This window comes from Crocodylus siamensis, chromosome 1, assembly GCF_052110815.1.
Source record: "Crocodylus siamensis isolate JL-2025a chromosome 1, ASM5211081v1, whole genome shotgun sequence".
Classification (NCBI taxonomy): Eukaryota; Metazoa; Chordata; order Crocodylia; family Crocodylidae; genus Crocodylus; species Crocodylus siamensis.
In genome coordinates this window covers 128,965,951-128,988,665 of record NC_143395.1, presented here as the reverse complement: position 1 = coordinate 128,988,665, position 22,715 = coordinate 128,965,951, and the positions used below count along the sequence as shown (strand labels likewise).

The 22,715-nt window shown below is 40.4% G+C and overlaps 1 protein-coding gene and 1 long non-coding RNA gene across 5 annotated transcripts in view; one reads left to right on the top strand and one right to left on the bottom strand.

Moving 5' to 3' along the window:
• Positions 1-22,715, bottom strand: part of PACRG (parkin coregulated) — a 501,797-nt gene that overhangs the window by 14,900 nt on the left and 464,182 nt on the right. The gene's annotated exons all lie outside the window — the stretch shown is intronic.
• Positions 1-22,715, top strand: part of LOC149873319 (uncharacterized) — a 212,688-nt gene that overhangs the window by 52,230 nt on the left and 137,743 nt on the right. The window contains exon 3 of one of the 2 annotated variants that reach the window (XR_016441803.1): positions 3,549-3,592. The exons of the other annotated variant lie outside the window; for it this stretch is intronic. This is a non-coding gene — a long non-coding RNA (uncharacterized LOC149873319). Of the gene's footprint in view, positions 1-3,548; positions 3,593-22,715 lie in introns of those variants that run through there. 2 annotated transcript variants of the gene reach the window in all.

Sequence of the window (22,715 nt, the reverse complement as noted above, 5' to 3'; positions counted from 1 at the left end):
GAGAGCTATCCCAGCTGGCAGGCAATGGGTCCCAATTTCCATGTCGTTGGGAGGCAGCTGCCCACCCATTCAGGACAGTCCCTCCCCCCCAACTTGGGGCCAGTCTGATCTCCCTCAGTTGGGACGGAGCTGGCCCCTGAGCCAGGGCAGCTGCCCCACACTACACCTTGCAGAGCTCAGGGCTAAGCTGGTGTGCCTGCTTCTAGCCTGGGACTGGCACCTGGGGGTGCCTGGAGCTCCCCCTGGCTACTGAAGGGGGCAGAGCAGAGCAGGAGCAGTTCTGGATTGGGTAGCTATGGATTCCCTAAAAAGTGTGAACAGGTTCTACTGTGATTTAGGGCAGCCTAATGCACGTTAATTTATTATTTTGCATTGGAGGTACTAAATTTAATGCGGATTAGGAAAAGTGCCTGAATGCATGTGTAGATGTGCCCACTGATTTAGTACTGGATTAGGCCTCCTTCTAAAAATTGGGATATTACATATTAGGACTAAAACCTCTAGCATCCAAGAAGACTTTGGCATTTATTGCTGTGAATTGGATTGAGGAATGGCTGTTAGAGTTAAACAATTTCTCAAGAGAAAAATCACTGAAAGGCAGCTTGGGTGGTAGCATGTTGTGAAACTGCATTGCATAACCATCCTCAAGAATTGTTAATATACAACAATCTTAAAACTAGTCTAGTTGTTTAGTTCCCCATCAAAATTGCTTCAGGAGCTGAGATAGGTGGCCTATGATGATGGTGAGAAGGGTAGTTAATTGTGTTAGTCTGAAGTCAAGACTCAGATGTCTAGACCCTAGAATAGACTCCCTCCAGAGGTGGTGCAAGCACCTACTCTGGACTCCTTTAAGAAGTGTTTGGATGCTTATTTTGCTGGGATCCTTTGACCCTAGCTGACTTCCTGCCCCTGGGGCAGGGGGCTGGACTCGATGATCTTCCGAGGTCCCTTCCGGCCCTAATGTCTATGAAATCTATGAAATCTATGAAGTCAGTCAGAAGGCAGGGTAGACATGTACCTTTACAGACTAACTAAATCAGCTATATGTATAGAACACAAGCTTTCACAAGCCTAAGTTCAGTCCATCAGATGCTGTGAACTTGGGTTCATGGAAGCTTGTGTTCTCAAATAGACGCACAATCTGACAACATATAGGAAAGGCCTTTTTTCCCCTAGATATTGATGCAGTTTTTATGTTATTATTTCCATTGTGACTCAAAATAAAATCATGTTGTACTTTGTGCCCTCTCCATAATGGGTACAATACTTTGTAAAACTAGCTTTTAAAATTGTGCTCCTAAGGTTTCCAGAAAGGGGCTTAAATGAAATGTTATTAAGTCTTAATTGCCTCCACTTACCTGTCACACAGCCTAAAATTTGGTACCCACTAGGCTTCAGAGTTCTACTGTCTTGTCTGCTTTCTGCCTGGCCACATCATTCTTACTCTTGGCTGCCCAGTGGACCAACTTCTATAGCAGTGCACTCCCATTCAGTCTACTCCAGTGATTCTCAACCAATGCGCTGTGGCACCCTGGGGTGTTTTGAGATCCTTTCAAAGGTGTCATAAGGTGCCATGCAATGCACTGTTAGGTGGGCAAACATGATTCATAAGGCAAACCCAGAGATTTCAAACAGGAATCCAGAGTGTTAAAGACATTCTAACCTGCTGTGATGACTTGAGTTCTTTGTAACAGAAACATTGCTCCATTCTTTTTCTGTAATCAAAAAATGAGTGGAAACTCAGCTGGCATTTCCTGAGGGGAGTCTTGAATCTAATGAGGTGTGTCTTAAATCTACAAAGGTTGAGAACAACTTGTCTAGTGCAGTGGTGATAAACCTATGCTGGATTGGGCCCATGGACCAATCCTGTGCACTAGACCCAACCTGCAGAATGACCCCACACCAGTCAGCTAGTTCACAGCCCAGAAGGGTTGAGCATTTCTGGTCTAGTAAATACTCCTGGGGTCAGTATGCTCTCCTGGACATTGTGGAATGTGGGTTTGAATCCCTCAGGATGCCTAAAACCCCAAGCTATTCCTTCTCCATTTTTTTATTGAGCTGCACCTAATTGGTTAGTGTACTTAGACCTCACCCATGAAAATGGGGACTTAGGGGGCATTTAGATGCCTTCCAGCACCAATTTGAATCACAGTAGAGTTTAGTCAAGAGTGAGGCATGTAAGTAGCTGGTATGGATTGCTTCTGAGCATCCTAGAGATCTTTACAGGGCAAAGTAGAAACACTTCATGAATCCAGATGTTTACAGTGGTCACTGGATCTCTGTGGATCACTCTTCATGGTTTATATTTAAATTCTGCCTAAGCCATGCTAATAGGTGCCTATACATGAGCCTGGAAGCTCCTTCAACATGCTGTAATTACAGTGTGCTGGAGCAAACTCAGTTAATCATTTTCATTAATATTTAATAGATGAACTGAGTCTGCTGGAATGTGGTAATTACTGCGCTCCAGCCAGCCTTCATGTCTTGTGTATCAGCATCCCTGCAACTTCAAAATGGTAGTGGAGGTGCTTTATTTAAAGCTTGTTTGATGAGCTTTAGATAAAGTGCCCCTGCTGCCATTTTGAAGTATGGGGGTGCTAGTACATGAGATGCTCTGGGTTCTTTAATTGCAGCAGCTCTCCAAGCCACTCTAATTAAAGCTCCCCCCACCCCCACTCCTGGAAAAACACAAAGCCAATCTGGATCTGTCTCTTAATCTTTGTGAGACTTAAATGCTATGATATGTAATATAACAAATAAAGAAAAATGTAAATAGCAGGCACTAAGATTAGAAATTGCTAATGTTTTCTTCTGACACATTAACATATTAATGTTAATATACTTTTTGACATGGGGGGATACTTCCATATAAGCATGTATAATTATCCTACTTATTTTGTGAACTATTGCATTATTTGTGCTCATTATTTCAAGACAATAATACTGTTCTAATAAGAATGTTAATATATTCTTCCCCGCATTTAGAATACTATTTTTGGAAAAAAATTAGTAATGGGGCCTACTTAGAGATGTCAGAATGAAGAATGGAGTAACTGCTCTCCTGTATCTGTGATATTATTCTATTGTTGGCATGTACAAGTACAGTACAAAGTTGTAATTTTTACATTAGTATAATTGGCCTAATCTATGTAGTGTCTCTTATTGTGATATCTGATTTCCACATCCAATGAAGTGGGTCTTTTAACTTCATTTATTTTTGATGCTGCCTACAGAAGTAAAATTCTACTGCTCTTCTTTTGAATAGGTCATATAACACACAATGGGGCAAACTTTGCCCTTATTTGCACTAGCGGTGCCTCACTAAGTGATACAAAGCTGCATGGGTGTTCCAAAATATAAAATCTAAAAGTGCAACACTCCTGGTACTGCTCTGTATTAATTTCATGTGCTTTTTCTAGAGATTGACCTCAAGCCCAACTTTGGGTCTAAATATCCCAAAGGTTTAGGAAAAGTCAGATCGGCTTCTCAGCTTAGCTGCTCAGGTTTGTCTGCATTTTGGTTTAATTCCCATCATATAACTCCTGCAGAAAGTGATGCCAGTTGCGCAGCAGTTACCACAGCTGGAATCTACTCATGGCAGTTCAAGGTGAGTCTGGAGGAAGAACTTGGGGGGACATATACAACCAACCCTTAAGGAGGAGAAGTGTGCCTGTTAGCTGACCAGAGTTTTAAACCATAATTTCAAGGGTAGGAGGTCATGCATAACTTCTCCCCACGCTGTTCACTGTATTTATTTATTTATTTAATTATTAGATTTACATGCCCTCCTATACAAAGAAGGGTCAGGGCAGCTTACCATAAAACCTGGAGTACAGAACAAAAACAGACTCCCCACATAACCCAAAGCCTGAAAAATTCAGTCCCATCCCAATCAGCACTATATATACTGACATTTTGCTGTGACAAAACTGACAGGGTCAGAAACTCTTCATGCATCACTCTGCATATCCACACATGATAAACCAGCTTAGGACCCTTTGTATTTTGAAAGGAATATTAAATAAGTGCAAAGTTTATTAAATTTGTTTTTACAATTTTAACCTGCGATTCATTGCCCTCAGGATCTATTTCTGCCACATCTGCTGCTTAGAGAAGCCTGAGTCTGTTTAGACTGAAGTTTCATTCACACAAATGTGCATGGGTAGGAGAGATGAGAGAAAAGGAGCGACATGGCTGGGTGCTCCATGTCAATTCAGCCTAGTCTAGAGATTTGTTACTAACAGCCAGAAAAACAACTACATAGCTCTGCCATGCACAGCCTGTCTGATACTTGTCACTTTGCATTTTCTTATGTTATAATGAAGAACAAAAGTAAAAAGCTGTCAAGACAAATCTTCCCTGGTGACTAAAAATATACCTCCTTGCACTCTGATCCTCAAGTGCATATGTATGTGTTTGCATTAGATTAGCTTTACCCAAGAAACAATGAAATAACCATTTCCCTGAACACGGAGGTTTTTTTGTTAATATATGTTACTACAGAGTAGTTCACAAAGGCAAATAAGGCTTGAAAGAGGAGAATGATTAACATCTAAAAGGGAAATCATTTATAAGTTAAAACCTCTTATGCTTTTTGCTGAAATGCTTACTCTTCACTCCTTCACTTTGAGTACATTCAACTTTCCAGTAAAATGCAAAATGTGTTCAATTCAATCAGTTGAAGCCTAGCTAATTAAAGCGGTTAGACATTCAACTGGTTGAAACCTGTATAAATGTATGCCTTTCTGCATGCTCTGTGGACTGCAATGCTAAAAGCACCCAGCCAGAGAAACTAAAAGCACGTATCCCAACATGCTTTGCCAGCTCCCCTGTCTGCCTGGAAATAGGTGACAGCAGTCCAGGCCACCAGTCAGGGCAGATTGACTAGTGCTCCCACTCCTCCCTCACCCTCACAGCTTTCAGACAGCAGCCCCAGAGTGGGTCTCTTGCCTCAGCGAAGATGCTTTGTCCACACACCGCTGGGGCTGCAACCCTGTCTTTGTGGTTGCAGCTTGGGGGAAGGGGGGTAGTTTTCCATAGGCAGTGGGGACTGTGCCCCTGCCACCATGGCTGTGTCCACACAAGCATGGACAATTGTTTCCCTGGGGACAAGAAGCAGCGGCACACCGTCTGTCGTTGCTGCTTGTTTCTGGAGAATGCCTATGCCACATGGCCTGTGGTGCATAGCAGGTTACCCCAGGTGGGTAACCACTGTGCTGGCCTCAGCAGCCTTACCTGGGGTCCTGGGGTCTCGAGGGAGCTGCAGCGATCCTGCCACTCAGCATGGCCAGCAGCTGGAGTGTGGCTCGGGCCAGCCAGGGTCTAGTTTTGGACAGTGTGCACTGACCCCCCATGCACTGCTCTATTTTTTTGTGCAGGTTTTTTTGACCCTGGGCTTTCCCGGGTTCAAAAAAACCCCAAACTCTGTGCTGCTCCTTGCAGCATGGAGAACACCCGGATGTGTGGTGTGTGGCACGTGGCCAAGCTCATCTGGACACAGCGCATGGTGCTGCTGGGGTTCTGGCTGCAGGAAGTCACACTGCCGTCTACCTCTAATTACGCAACTACACTTCTGAATTTCCCCTCCTAGGATGTCCCTTCTTTGAAATTACCTGGGCCAGTAATGGATTCCACTAGCAATCTCTAGCTGGTTTGATGATATCCTCATTACCTGGAAGCATAATCTTCCCTCTCTGCTTAGTCTTCAAGAAGCTGAGGAGTCAATGAGTCATCTCAGGAACACGTTATCAGATCCTGTGCCTCAGCCATCTGTCTCAACAGTTCCTGAAACTGCTGGCAGTGTCCCTGTGACTGAATCCTCAGGAGACATGGAAGAAATCACTCCAATATTAATAGGTTTATCTACATCTCTTCACTGTTGCCATACACCAGTAACTAATAGATCAGACTGGCCTAAACAGGGCAAAAATTCCACATCAGGGAGAGAGGGAAGTAGAAGAAGACGAAATAATGACCAAGGTCATCAGAATAAGAGGAATAAGTGGAATAAAGAAGCCGAATATTTGGCTGCCTCCTATTTCAGTCTGGCCACAAGCAGCGGTAGAGACTTCTGGATTTCAGCTGGACTTAGGTGGTTTGTTTCCTGTGTGAAACAAAAAGAGACATCAGAGGAGAAACCCAACTGCTCAGTGTCTGAGAGGCTCTGGCACTATTTCTTCTGGATGCTACTCTGGCACATCTGTTGGAGCTGACTTCTATCAGAGCAGAGGTGGAGGTTGTGGCTGGAGCATGAATGCGCTCTATACCCAAGGCTGGAGTGGAGCCAGAGCTGGGACAAAGAAAAAGTTGGGGGACAGGCAGGGAGGCAGAGGCTGCAGGAGGGAGAAACCAGGGGAAGAGGGGGCAGGGCATTCAAGGTTTGAGGGGAACCTGCCCCCCACCTCTCTACCGCCTTCCCTTACTGCCTGCTGCCCTACTGCCTCTCCCACTGTTTTCTGTGCTGCAGTGGTGGCGAGAATGGATTTAAGATGACCCTCCAATAATTAGACTCCAGACATAGAAACTTATAACAAATGTCTAGAATCTAATTATTGGGATGTTGTCTTAAATTTAGGGTTGTCTTAGATTTGGGTATACAAGATAATAGCTCACTCATTTTTAAAAGAAACTTTTAAACTTTGCAGCTGTATGTGTGGGTCACAGGTGAGAAGTCAGGATCGTGACTCACTAAAATGTATTTGTATATGATGCATCATTATGTCAGAAAGGCATCAAGAACTTCATATGCTTATTCCTGAAATTAAAAGACTGGGTTTATAATGTACTTTAAGTTACAGAATACAAATTAAAACTTAGCATGGGAGCTGACAAATTAAATTGTATATAGATAAGATACATTATAGAAATAAGCATTCAAAATTCGCAATAGCCATAGGAATCTGGTAATTATGGATTTAATTAATTGATTATTCAATATATGTTGTTGGAGTGAACCTGATTTTTAATAATAGACCCCTGGTGTAGAAATTTAAATTCTGAAACAAATTATGTTGTTTTGAGGTAATAATGACATTATGCTGCATCATATTGAAGAGGTTTCAAATCTTATATCAAACTGGACAGTTAGGTCTATCACTCTGCCAAATTTAATGATTTTAATATTAACTCCACAATTCTGACACCTAGGGGTGTCTTTATATGTGTCCTGCAGTGGGGGAGGGGAGAGCTTTAATTAGAGCAGCTCTTGAGAGCTGTTCTAATTAGAGTGCCCACAGTGTCTTGTGTATTCAGCATCTTGCACTTCAAAATGGTGGCAGGAGTTCTTTATCTAAAGCTTTTTCAACAAACTTTAATTTAAGCACCTCCATTGCCATTTTGAAGTATGGGGATGCTGGATACACATGATGCTGAGGCTCCTGGAGGACTGTATAAAAACTTTGATTGTCAGGTCATATCTGCCACTTGAAATAGTTATCTTTTGTCTTCTATTTTCTCCTTTTAAACTGTATGCTCTTTGGGGCAGGTTTTCTACCACTGTTTCTTTTTATACAGTTCATGTGAGTGCTACTGGAACCCACCCCCACTAATAGTCATACAAACCATAATAAGACCAAGAAAGAGAACTCAGCCCAGCTATGCTGGTCAAAGAAAAACGTTCACATCTTTCTTTTTAAATAAAAATATCAGTGTTAATAATGAAATAGGTGTAAAAGATGCCAATTCATGAATTTAGACCTACTTTTGGTGTCCATAGTTAAGTAGCTAAATACATTAAGGCAGTGACATAAGCAGGCTAATTTTCTGCTCCCCACAATTCACCAAACCAGAGGTACAGCTGCTTAGACCTTCCGTATATTAGGCCATTGCTTAGTAGGGTTGCAGGCTGGTCAAGGAAATGTATGAGGCAAGGATTTTTTATTATATAATTTATTGAACCAACTGTATAGTTGGGGGCACTGTTGAACAAACTTTTGGGCATCAAGTATTATTCATCAGATGACCTGAGGATGAGTATTTGATGCCTGAAAGCTTGTCCAACAGCTCTCCCAACTATGCAGTTAGCCATTGATTTAGATGTTTAGAGGCCTAACTGTGGAATTATATGCATGTACATATATATAACTTTAGTCATCAAAGTTTGAAATGCTCTGCCTTAAACCACCTGTCAACAGTTAGATTGTCTTACTTCTATTTTTGTTTATTTATAGCTGGTTTTATTTATCTACAAAATTAAGACACTAAGGAACACCTACAAAAGTTATTTTTCTTGTTATGACTTACTTGCACTATACAAACACCTAAAGACCCTGCTATGTAAGGCGCTCTACAGAGAAAAAATGATGGTTCATCTGCCAGAAAGCTTATCCTTTAAATAAGACAAATCAGAAGGTAATCCAGTATATATAATGAAAAAAGGCAGTAACCATGTTGCCAAATGAACAGCAAACTTAACCTTTGTCTATGAAGTTCTCAGCTTAAACATAGAAGAAATGTGCTATAATCATAGTAATATTAATAATAAAACTCTTAAAGACAAGGTGTAAAAATGGATAGACTAAAGAAAAGAGAGAATGTCTAATTATTGTCAGAAGCCTCAGAAAACAAAATTAATCAAATTCATCTTCAAAAAATGAAGTTGCTCAATTCTACATTAAATGTACCCATAAGTCAAATATCTCCTATAGGTTCTGACTGAGCAAACATTTGTATGTGTATGTCAGTTTCAAAATCAGAGCCATAGTCTGTTTATCTTATATCTAATCATTTCTTAATTAAAAAGATACGTAAGGCAATCATGTATCAGTTAGCAGGAAATAAGAGGCTAAATACTGCTCTGAGTTTTACTGAAACAACTCCTTGGAAGTCAGTGAGTTGCAGAAGTGTAAACAAGAGAACTTAACTCCTCCTATGTTGTTAATTATCTCATTATAAGAATGAAAAAGAATGATCACATTCTTATTCTTCATCTCCTTTACAGTACTTTGGGTTCACGAATGTCATAAAGGTCCAGTACCATCATAACTGGAGAAGGCACATTTTCATTTGCAGAATGTTTTATATGGAGTAACACAGAGATAAATACTAGCTGTTTCAAGCACATCTGCTTTTAAACTGCCATTATTTTACATGCTGGGTGTGACTGTCACGTCCAGAAGGAAGGGAAGGTCTACATTAGTTATTTTATTCTCCCTACTTGCCAGCTAAATATGCAATACATGGCATTAACTGACGTAATGAGAAGAGGAGCCAGAAAATGATAGTTACAGCAACAGAATGCTGCAAATACTCAGTGTACACCTGGACGTATGCTGAAACACTAGTACATTTATGGCAAGTAAACAGATCTAGAATTAAAGTGAAGGAATTTCCCTCATTGAATGAAAAACCTGGTTTATTTCCAAAAACCAAATAATTTTTTCAGGTAACATGAACTCTAAAAATTATTGATGTAGAACAATTTTTATCACATCAGCTGCAGAGCTCCACTGGGGAAAACAGAAAGAAGAAACCCTTAGGCCATATTTTGTGTGACCTAATTCTTTCAAGGGTACATTTCTGAAAATTTTTAGAAAGTGACAATGTAAATAAACTATAGCTCCCACTGTGATGTTTTCATGGAATCTCTGCATAACCCCCAAACAGTGCACATACTGCATCGAGACTACAGTACATAGTTTTCTTGTATAGTTTAATTACTTTTGAATGTAAATGAGTAGAAAAACAATTATCACACATCCAGCAGGAGAAATGGCTATGCTTCTGTGAATTTGCTGGTATTCTAGTGCTGAGATTGTCAAGTTTGAGTTTTAAAGAAGCTGTAATATACACTGCAAGCCAGTTAATGATTAGTTTATTAGATTTTGGTGGAACCGCACTCAAGTCAAGGCAAATGAATAAAAAGATTAAAAATCAACTACTATTAAGTCCTGATGAGAGCTGCAGGGACAGAGCTAGCTGTGAGCTAGCTTCTGTTCCCACTGAAGTCAACACATTGGGTGCTTATACATAGGCTCGAGGGTAGGGAGGGGTCATTTTAATTAGAGTGGTTTCCTGACAGCTGCTATAATTAGAATGGCTCACTGTCATGTGTATTAAGCCCCCACATTTTAAAATAGCTACAAGGACACTTTAACTAAAGATCATTCAACAAACTTTAGTTAAAATGCCCCCATGGCCATTTTAATATGTGGAGGAGTCTTAATACATGTGATGGTGAGGCAACTCATTCATGTTCTAATTAGAACATGGAGCAGACTTGATTAATATGCTCAATTAATTGAGTCTTCTCATTCGCATTCTAATTAGAATATGAATGAGCACATCTATAGGCAGCCAATGAGTTCAATGTGAGCAGGATCAGGCCCTTGGTTTTCCTACCTGGAATGTTAATAAGAATGTACATTCACTTTTCTAATGATAGGAAATGTTTTATGTTAATGCAAAGCAGAGTATTCCTGTTTTTCCAGATAAGACTAAATGAAGAAATAAAAAACTTTAAGATAAATAAGTTCCATATTCTTCATTTTAATGGAAGTCACGTCTTTCTTGTATGGAACATTTCCCTTCTCCTCCTCCTGAATAATCAGACTCTAGCAACACCGAGTAGCAGTGCTACAGCAGTTTGGATTCACAGGGCCAGATTGATGTGGCATCAAAGGAAGCAGAAATTGTTTGCATCCCCCTAGCGGAAGTAGAGCTTGTACAATATGAGTGTGTTTCTAGGATGGCATGTAGTGTTCTGGTTTTTCACAGCCACAGATACTCCTTTGAATGCTGTTGTTTGCTGGTGTAGGTTAGAGCACCAAGGAGAATCTAATGTATGTTTGAGTTAAGGCACAGCTAAGGCTATATCCAAGTTTATACGTCACCCTTACCCATTTCTCCACCAAGCAGCTCTTTGCTGTAGTAAAAAAACCCTGGCTATTATTGTTTTAAATGAAAGTGACAATTTTGCTCTTTTCATTCACATGGTTCTTACTCCAAATATGTGTTCATAGCTCAGATGAACGTGCTTTCATTTAATAATGGCTCAAAGTGTGTAGGCTGTTACAGCATATCAAAAATATGTCAAATTTCAAAAACCAAAATTTCTTATATCTTGATCCTTTATGAAGTAAGGATAAACTATCAGTACTATGGAATTGAAATAAATACTGTATGTCTTGATGTTAAAATATGTTTTATTTTTTTGTGCTCTAAAGCATCACAATATTGCACCAAAATAACTATTTATAGATAATTCACATCATTCTCATATCCATATTTATTCCCATGGATATGGATTCCTCATTCTGTCTGGAAGACTTTATAAAACACTGAGTGATGAACTCAAATACAGTGAGATAGATATTAACCATAAAGCTAGTATTACCTGTCCATAAATACATATGGTGATGAAATGTTATGCAGGAGGATATTCACCCCTTCAACCACAGTTATTTGAAATGGAAAGGCTCTAAAAGATATATAATTTGTGTATGGCAGAATACCATTTAAAAATAAATTAAAAATAAATCCAATGCCAGAATCATGGATTTACTGTGTAAAATTGCACACCATCTTTATTTTTTGCTTTTTGTAGATAAAGCAATTGAGTGTTTAAGCATTTTATATGGTGTTTTACGCGTATTATATGTTGCATTTAGGCGTTCTTAAATGTTTAGTATAACTGTTACAAACCAGTGGTGGAATTCTGTAGATGTATTTCAAACATTCAAAATACAGTTCATAAATGTGGTCTGGACATCAGTTTTCCTTTAAATAATTCCTTCTTTCCTACTGCCTAATCACTGTGGTATCTAGACATCAAATTTTATAACTGATTTCTGGCATAACCATAATTTTCTACTTCTGTTACATAAGGAAAGAGCTAAGGACCCAATGCGATGTCAATGTAGATTTTTTCCTTTAAATTCCACTGTTAAAAACAAAATTTAATAGAATAAAAGTTTTGAGAAACACTAAAGTTAATAGAAAAAACTTTTGTTGGGAGAATTTAGAAAAGCTGGATGTGTACAAGTCCATGGGACCCGATGTGATGCACCCAAGGGTGCTGAGGGAGCTGGCCGATGTGTTTTCAGAGCTGCTGGCCATTATCTCTGAAATCTTGTGGCAATTATGAGAGGTCCCAGATTATTGGGAAAGGGCAAATAAGTGCCCATTTTTAAAAAAGGGAAGAAGGAGGATCCAGGGGGCTACAGACATTGCAGTCAGCCTCATGTCTGTCCCTGGAAAAATTATGGAGCAGGTCATTAGGGAATCCATTTCTAAGCACTTGGTGAAGAAGAAGGTGATTAGGAATAGTCAGCATGGATTCACCAAGCACAAGTCATGCCTGACCAACCTGATTGCCTTGTATGACAAGGTGACTAGTACTGTGGATGTGGGGAGAGCAGTGGATGTGATACGTGATGTATCTTGACTTTAGCAAGGCTTTTGATACAGTCTCCTACAACATTCTCATGAGCAAGGTAAGGAAGTATGGGATGGATGAGTGGACTCTAAGGGGGATAGAAAACTAGCTAGATTGTTGGACTCAAAGGGTAGTAATCAATGGCTTGATGTCTAGTTGGTATCTGGTATCAATTGGAGTGCCCCAGGGGTTGGTTGCTCCTGGGGCCAATTTTGTTCAATATCTTTATCCACAACCTGGGAGATGGGATTGAGCGCACCCTCAGCAATTTTGCAGATGACACCAAACTGTGGGGAGTAATAGATAGCCTGGAGGGTAGGGCTAGGATTCAGAGAGACCTAGACATTGGAGGATTGGATTAAAAGAACTCTCATGAGGTTCAATCACGAGAAGTGCAAAGTCCTGCACTTAGGATGGAACAATCCCAGGCACCAGTACAGATTGGGGACCGACTGGCTGAGCAGCAGTTCAGACTGGGCTGCATTGGAGGAGTGTTACCAGCAGATCTTGGCACTGGTGAGGCCACATCTGAGCACTGTGTCCAGTTTTGCACCCTCCCCCCCCGTGTCCCACCAGAGAAAGGATGTGGACAAATTGGAGAGCAATTAAAATGGTTAGGGGGCTGAGGCACATAATTTCTGAGGAGATGCTGAGGGAGCTGGGCTTATTTAGCTGGAAGAAAACAAGACTGAGAGGGGATTTAATAGCAGCTTTCAGCTACCTAAAGGGTGGTTCCAAAGGAGTTAGATTGTTCTCAGTGGTGGCAGATGACAGAACAAGGAGCGGTGGTCTCAAATTGCAGCAAGATAGATATTAGGAGAATTTTTCTTATGAGGAGGGCAGTAAAGCACTGGAACAAGTTACCCAGAGAAGTTGTGGAATCTCCATCCTTGGAGGTTTTTAAGACTCAGCAAGACAACGCCTTGGCTGGGATGGTCTAGCTGGGAATAGTCCTGCTTTGGGCAGAGAGTTGGACTAGATGACCTCCTGAGGTCCCTTCCAACTCTAATTTTCTATGATTCTATGATTTTGTGAAAAGCTATAGTGTCAAATACCAGCAATATATAGGGGACTAGGTCAATGTTTGGCTGAGGTTAAGATCTGGGCAATAAAAAATAGGCTAAGTACGAACGAAGGCAAAATTGAGGTGAAAACACTCTGAAGATCTAGCATCCTCTATACTGTCACTGTATATTAGCAGAGTCAACCCACACATCATAACAACCATGGGGATTTTATGGATTCCTCAGTGTTGCTGAATGCTTTAATATCAACAGTCAGAAACGTATCTTCTTCTACCTAAGCCTGGCCAGAAGACAGTGCTGCAAACTGCTGGACTACAACTTGGCCATGATATACTTCCAGGCTGAATTATTGCACCTCACTTTATGTAGGTATGCTGCTAACACATTTTAAATACTTTTGATTACTGGGTTTCTTGCAGAACTCCAGACCAAACATACAGTCTTAGTCCTAATTGTCACTGCCATCATAGAGTTGTCTCCAGGTAACTTAAACACCATTTTCCTTTCTGTGGAGACAATCTTCCTCAATTGCTGCCATCCTATCAATTGCAAAGGTGAAGATCATGAGAGCAGGAGAAAGGGCTCTTTTAGTAACAGAACAAAGACTTTGGAACTCCTTGCCAGAGGAGATTAGAATGTCCACAAGTCTCACAGCCTTCGGAACAAATTATAGCCACAACTAAAAAGTACAATGAAGAAAGACAGTGATAAAGGAGGAATTAAAAAAGGTAAAGATTGAGAGATAATTAGACCCGTGGCCTATGGTGATTTGGGTGATTTATTGGTTGGGTAGTTCACACACACATAAGAGACATGTGTATTACAGACATACATGCACACACCCATGCATGCACACACAAATATATATTATCTACATACACATGTACAGATATATAGAAGAGGGAGAGACAGATAGATAGACAGAGAATGTGCAGAGAGAGAAATATTTTACCATGGAAAACATTTTTATTGGGAAATATTGGTTCAATGAAAAACTACACAGTTTTTCCGTTTTCAGATTTACGTTTAATAACTGACGTTAAGGATAAATGTTGTGTGGTTGTTACCATAATCACAATTGATTGCTTGGTTGCAATGGTTTCTAAAAATGGAAATGCTGAAAGTTAGGAAAATGTGCTGTTTAAAATGCATGCGTATAGTACTTTGTATTTGTAATAAGATATGGATTATAACTGTGTAATTGACTGACATTCAATTAAAAAGCTTGAAATAAAGTGAAGTTGGCTGGTTATTGAACTGTTGCATTTTAGTGTGGTTTTGTTGGCAAATTAAGAGACCTCCCTTGAACTGTGACCTAGAGGATGTGGAATCATAAGTGGAGGAGTAGAGTCTATAATCAGTATGCTTATCTGTCCCTCAGTTCTGTCATCTTAAGTGATGCACATTTATTTTCCATTTTTGAATAAACAAAATTTATGAGAAAATGTCAGAACTAACTTTTAAAATGTTCTTCACAAAATGAAAGGCCCAGAATCTTCAAATAGTCTATCTCTAATTATTAACGACCAAAAGACAATCAAAAGTTCCTACCAGACCTTGCTACTTTTTCTGAAACCATAAAGTATATCTTCCTGGTGGCATCTCACAAAAGTGAAAGAAAAACAGGCAGGAAACATGAAATCTTGGAGGATGAACAGCAAGGACAAATGTATAAAAAAGGCTTGTTGACTTAGCAACCGAGTAACATTGTTTATTAGGAAACGTCAGAACTGCTAATGTGTCATATTCAGTTTGGCTTTTGAGAGAAGAAAGAATAAGGGTACTGGTATAAGGGGAAAAAATGAACTTTTCAGACAGGCAGATTGTGACTGGAATGAGGGGTGTAAAAAAGAAGTCCACAGTTTGATGCTATGAGCCTCCCTACAGCAAAATATAAAGCAACTGCAATTTATTCTCAATGGGCCTGATTCTATATGTCTTACTGACATTGAGGTGCGCTTACAAATGCAAGGCATCCCATGCAAACCAACGGGACTACTCATGAGAGTAATAACAAGGGCCATAGTAAGCATATGGCCTGTAGGGATGCTAAGGATAATAATGAGAAGAAATCCTGCTCTTGTGCAGGGAGCTGAAATAAATGACTAAGGAAGAGGTCCCTTCTAGCCCTAAGATCTAAGGTCAAAGTCAGCTCATGAATACATGCATAGTACTACCATTATAGTCAGGGGGAGGTGCCCACACATCCACAACTAATACAGCAGTTAATTTTTCTGAATAAATGGTATACTTTATTTAATGGCATATACCTATTAAACTGACTTCAGCAGAATATGCACATTTGGATCTAAGCACAGGCTTTGGTCATTAGAGTGAAAATAATTATTTATAATCTAGTCATATGTTATATTGTCTCTTTGGCCTAACTCTGTTAAATGTGCAAGTGCACTAGTTAGACACACTATAGTTTATGAGTAAAGAAAAATGAAAAATCATGTCACACTTTCTTCATCTTGAAGAGAAATCAGATATTCTTAGTAAGCAAGAAAGACAAAACTAGCCCAAAGTATCCTTTTGTTCACAGAGATGTTATCTGCAGCAGACATGACTTTTAAGTGCTCCAGCAGAACTTGATGTGATTTTTGTCAGGATGGTACCCATCATTGCTTTATGCTGAACAATTAAACTGATTAAATACATTGGCTCTCTGTGTAGAAGGAAATGAAAAGTACACTATCAGCATGTTTGTTAGATTTAATTGAATTTAGAAGGCATACTAGAAATGAGGTCTCATTTCTTTCTCTAAATTAGTAGATCATAAGGTTAGGTTAAGCACAGCCTAACTTTCATACAGTACTTGGATTATTGCCATGACTTTTGAATATCTCCTTATACTTGGATTTTACATGTATAGAGTATCAGCATTTAAAAATACTTTTTTTCCTGCTCAATGCTGGGGGGTTTTTTAAATTTATCCTTCCTTAGATTACAAATTTTTGGAGTCTCAGTTATATATGATCTTTCCATGGGACTGCAAAAAATCATACATATTCTGTGTGTTTCCAACATTTCTCATCTCATATGAATGCTAGAAATGGGCTCAGACCAAAATTCCAGATTTGAATTGCTCTGAAGTCCTCTGAAGTTCAGATCCATATTTAACCTCTGGAATGGGCTGGGCTAAATCTTAGGATCTATTTGGGTTATTTCTTATAAATGCACAGATGGCCTAATATTGCACCTATAAATAGATTCTGTACCTATATCCTGTATCTATCTCTGTTTTTGCCTTCCTCTGAATTGGGAGTTCAGACTTCCAGTCTCCAAGCTGCATCTGTTAGATGCTGTATGATCTTTATACCCACACATTTTTATACATCTATCTATTGATATAAATAGATATATATAGATATATATGTTTGTGTTTATACCACATGCTTATCCTTTGCTCCATTACTGAGGAACTGTTTAATTAGCTCCACAGTAAAGTCTCAGCATCTACACATGTGGCTGTATTGGGCTGCAGGAAACTAATGAACTTTGCTGTAGTTTTTTACTTGTAAACACAAGTACTATCCTACGGTAGTATTCTTTGGTGCGCAGCAATGCATGTGTAGATGCTGACAGAGCTGGCGAGGGCATGAGGGTGCTTCAGTGTGGGGGCTGCCTGCTGGCTAGCCCTGCACTGGAGCACCCTCATGACCCAGCCAGCCTCCCAGCAGCAAGCTGAGCCAGGATGGAGCAGCCCTGGGTTGGCAGGCTGACCCCCCGAATCCCCTGCCAGTTGGGGTTGGTTTGACCTAGCTCAATGTGCTGTGGTCCCAGGCGCATGTGTAAATATGGCATGCAGGGGCAATAAACTCTGGCATGGTATGTACTGTGTTTATTGGATTAATTTCACATGTAGATGCACCCACATACATATACATATATATGTATATATATAATACAGAGAGACTGTATGGTAGAAATGTACCTTATAGACTAATAATACATACATACATATCTTTGTAAATAAATACAATAAATAATATATAAATATACATCCGTATGTAATCAGTTATGTGTTCTGTTATTTTTTTAATTATATAGTACCACACATGCACATAGGTCATTCCTTTATCTACACTACACTAAACTCTTAAGGTAAAGGTGCAGGCTATCTGCAAGAAAATATGGTATTCAGTAGCCCTTATATGTTCACTATTTGGGAGCTGGAAAATTTGGTTGCAAGTGCTGATTGGTATGTACATATACATTGATTGGTATAGCCCATATCAACATGTCTGCTTTGATTCTTTTCTATACCTAGGGTTCTGTATCTGTTGACACTGACTCAAAGACTCAGAGAAATTTGAAGCAAAAGGCCAAGTAAAAAGCATCTCTAAAATCATTCAGTCCAAAAGGAGAATAATCTTTAAGCATTTCTCTCTTTTGGAAGAAGCTCTGGAGGTTAATAAAACACACAAAACTGAGTCAGTAACAAGATTGCTCAACTAACCCTGAAGATTTCCAAAAGACACAAGATAAAAATCATCCAAGTTTACTCTGCAACCACATATCACCCATATGATGAAATCAGCGGCCTGTAAGAAAAGTTAAATCAACTTCTGGATGAAGGAAAAACATGGTTCAACAAGATTATAGAAGACTTTTATACTTAAATTGGTATGAAGACAATGTTGAGAGAAGGGAATGTAGGTAATAGATGGAGATGATGCATTAACTAGCCTTTCACCCCTGCGATGTTAGTTCAAATTCTATAAATTAAATACATTTGCTACTGCCATTCTTGTCCCGCTTTGTTCACTTCACAGAATCAACACACAATTTGCCCCTATCTACCATGATTGTCAGTTTATGGCACTAAGCTAGTGTATGAACATCACTTTTAGATTATAAAACCCAGAAAACTACCACAGAAAGGGAAGATTGAATAATACAAGCCTGTATTATGTTTCTTTCAAGACACATGTTCATAATCATCTTTCATTTTTATAAGCACCAAATACATTCACAAAACAAGAATTTGGAAAGCATGCTGTCCAAATTCACTGATGACACAAAGATGCGGGGAGAAGTGGGCACACTGGAGGGGAGGGACAGAATCCAGCTAGATCTAGACAGGTTGCAGGGGTGGGCAGATGAAAACAGAATGGAATTCAGTGCAGACAAGTGCAAGGTGCTGCATCTAGGGAGAAGGAACCAGCAACACACCTATAGGCTGGGGAACACCCTTCACAACAACACGGTGGCTGAAAGGGATCTTGGAGTCATTGCTGACTCCAGGATCGACATAAGCTGCCAATGCAAAGAAGCAGTCAGTAAGGCTAACTGCACCTTGTCACGCATCTACAGATGCATCACAAGGAGGTCCAGGGAGGTGATCCTTCCCCTCTATGTGTTGCTGGTCAGGCTGCAGTTGGAGTACTACATCCTGTTCTGTGCACTACACTTCAAGAGAGATGTGGCTAACCTTGAGCGGGTCCACAGGAGGGCCACTTGCATGGTCAAGGGGGCAGCAGGCCAGGCCCAACAAAGATAGATTAAAGGGCCTGAATCTATTCAGCCTCCACAAGAGAAGACTGAGAGAGGATCTGGTGGCCATCTATAAACTCACCGGGGGGACCAGCAGAAAATAGGTGAGGTTCTGTTCCTCTGGGCATCACCTGGGATAGCAAGGAATAATGGCCACAAGTTGATTGAGAGTAGGTTTCGGCTTGATATCAGGAGGCATTACTTTACGGTTAGGGCTGCCAGGCTCTGGAATGGGCTCCTAAGGGAGGTGGTGCCCTCCCCTACCTTGGGGGTCTTCAAGAGGAGGTTGGATAGATATCTAGCTAGGGTATTATGATCCCAGCACTCGTTCCTGCCCTGGGCAGGAGGTTGGACTCAATGACCTGTTCAGGTCCCTTCTGACCCTAGAAACTATGAAACTATGAAACAAGAAAACTATAATTAATAATGAAAAGACAAATGAAAGAGCAGAGAGAAGACTGGGATGGGACAAAACATCAGGAATATACAAAGTTTTTTGGAGCTTGTTGCAGGTAGAGGAACATTGAGAATATGTTAACATGAAATAATTACAAGAGATGAAAATGTAAAAGTCCACAGACTGAGATTTACTGGAGTTTATGATGGATGTAAAACATTCTTCTCTTAGCCTCATCCAATGCCTTGGCAGGACCCAAATCAAACATGAAATAGACAATTAGCTTCAGCTTTCAGTCTTCTACTGCTCCTTACCTTCTCTCCTGCTTTACCTCTTATAGCACACCTGATGTGAAACAGACCCACAAAGGGATAATATAGGGGCCATCCTACTGATGACTTAAGACAGAGATGATTATAGATCTTTAAAAATGTTACAGGATTTTCAGGAAAATCCAGGACAGCTGGGAATGCTCTGTTTGCATTAACCTCTCAAGCCCCTCCCCTGCCCCACACATTATATCTGTTGCTCAATCACCTTGTTAATTAAGCAATAAATCTACACTGGTTACACATACAATTACCAATCACACCTTATAAAGCTATTGCTGAAAACTTTATCCAGCTTTAATTTTCATGTGTAGGCAGTCTGCAGCTCAGAGATCACAACTGTTGTAGTTCCCAGCCATTGCGAACTCTCAGCTGCACGGTGCTCCATGCATTCCCACAACTGGGAGACTGCAGCAGCACCCCATGGGTGCGGAGGCCGAGAATCCTGCAGCCATACGCGCAGCTGGGGCTGTGAATCCCCACACCTGATGGGGCTCTCAGTCCTAGCTGTGCATGTAGTGCAGCCGGGACTAAGAGCCCCGTTAGGTGCAGGGATTCTCAGTCCTGCCTGTCTGTGTGGTGCAGCCAGGACCTTACCTCCCATACCCCACTCTCTCCCCCCTGCACCTTTCCTGCAGCGGCTCCCACTCTGGCTCCAGCTGTGGGAAGGACAGAGTAGCAGCAGCAGCACATGGTGCAGAAGCAGTGGCAAAAGTTTGCTGTTTGAGGGACTTAACGTCACCTCAGCAAATGTGGAGGTGACATCTACCCCCACAGTTGCTATGCCTGCACTGTGCACCTCCACTGCCCAGGGCAGTGGGCCAGCCAGTTATGCTTCGATAACTATGCTGTAAAATTTGGCAAAGACTGAGGGTTGGATGCCTAGCTTGAGAATAACTTGTTTGTTTTTTTGTTGGCACTGTGGGGTCAATTGAGGCTCACTGGACTAGACTGGAGGTGCACTGCATGTCCCTCTCCATTTTGGGCAAAGGAAGAGCTACCTTTAAATTGGGTAAAGCCAATGAGACCGAATTCCTTGTTTCCCACCCCAATGCTCTTGAAACCAGATAGTTGTCCCACTATACCTCATCCTGCTGTCTGCCATTCCAGCCAGTAATGATGCAGAATTGTTACTTTGGCTTTAGACCAGCCCCCAAATACCAAAACAGCATAAGAAAGACTCTTCTCTTGGCATTTCCCTTCTGCCCCAAGTCAGGAAGGACTGGAAGTCTCATTTAAGGGAAAAGAAAGAGATTTCAGGCCCGTTTTCCACTCCGAAGGAGCTTGGATAAGTATTAAATAAATATTCTAACCAAACTGACCTCTGAACTTCATGAGTTTCACATAGTGCTGCTGCTGGTGCTGGCAGTCCCTTAACATCAACATGTGCAGCCTTTTTAATCACTTAGATGCAGCTAAGCAGCAAGTTTATTTGACTGAAAATGTTTTCATCAAAGACAACGATTAAATCAATTAAAACCCAAACAATTCTAATAAGACTTAGCATGTTGTTCTTTTCCCATGTGAAGATAATTAGAAAAATGATAACAGAGCATTTTTTATGCTAAGTAATGAAAAGACACAGCAGTGCCCATTTAAATTTATGAATTCAAATTACTGTCCAGAAGTCAAATGGGAAGTAATCGAGAAAGTACATTATTAAACTTTAAGGGCCTGCTTCAGGGAAATACTGAAGAACTTAGTGAAGTCCATTCTGGTTTAGGAATTTATGTAAGTATTGGCTTAACTTTAAGTGGCATGTGGTTTATTTCTCTGCTGGAGAGAGAGACTTTCCTAAATCATGCCCTGAATGGCCAAAATTCAGAATTCAGGAACAGTTTGTCACACTGAACTGCAAATTTTAACTCATTTTAATATCTGAGTTTATTCAGCATTACCACCTGTAATTTATTTTTATATGTTAGTATTCTGTCACATTTTAGATACGTACTGTCTGAATAGCAGCGAAGTGAAACTAAGGGTATAGATATGTGGCACAACTATTACAGAGTAATTATTTGCCTCAGATTTTATTCTGTAGAAAACTCACTCTGTAGTAAAGGTTGGATACAACCTGCTTGCCCAATTACTTACCTTCAGTAGGTACTTTTACTGTGTCTGGTCAAGAGACAAGACCAACATATGGCATAATACAGTTTAGTTATCATACACAGCCAATATTTTGCACTTTTCTCATGCCACAAAATGTTCTATTTTTTGGTAATCTAGTTTCCTGGTCACAGCATGCAGGACTTGATGTTTGGTTCAGCTGTAAAATGACATGATCTTTGGCTTGTGCATATTATCTTCTGGGAAACATTGTTTGGGATAACCAATTATACAACCATACTTTGGGTGAACACAGTGACATAGGGTGCATCTACACATGCACTTTACTGTAGAGTTAACTAATTAACTCTGCAGTAAAGCATCACAGTCTACACGTGCACTAGTATTAGGGTGCAGTAAATGAATTAACTCCAACAGAGGATAGTAGTGTTGGGGACAGTACTATCCTATGGTGGAGTAAATAACTATAATAAAACGCTTGTGTAGACAGGGGCCACTGGCAGAAATTGTACCTAGTAAGCCTGGGCATCAGGGAGCCATCCCCCTGTCTGCTGCCTAGCCACATGGCTCTGCATGTTTGGCACTCTTATGCCCCAGCTAGCTCCTTTGCTGCCTGCTGCCATGACCCAGAGCCCAGGGCTGACCTCTGGAGCCCACTGCCATCCTGGGCCTGCTCTGCCCCAGCTCAAAAGTGCTGCTGTCCTGGGTGCACATGTAGATGCTATGCCTGGGGGCATTTAACTCCACTGCAAACTACTCTGTTGTTTATTGCTTCACCTGAATTGCACATGGATATGCGCACACTGTTTTTTCAGCAAAAACATTAATGTGCCATTTAGGTCGCCTTAGCCCCACATTGTTTGACTATGATTTATGTTTGCAGATGGAACAAGGTGCCTTAAAATAAGAGCAAGCAAATAAAATATAACTGGTGATAGAAGATTCATACATTTGAAAAGCAAATGTAATATTTTACAAATCCAGTGACAAATAATGAAATTCACCTTTCTATTTCACCTGTG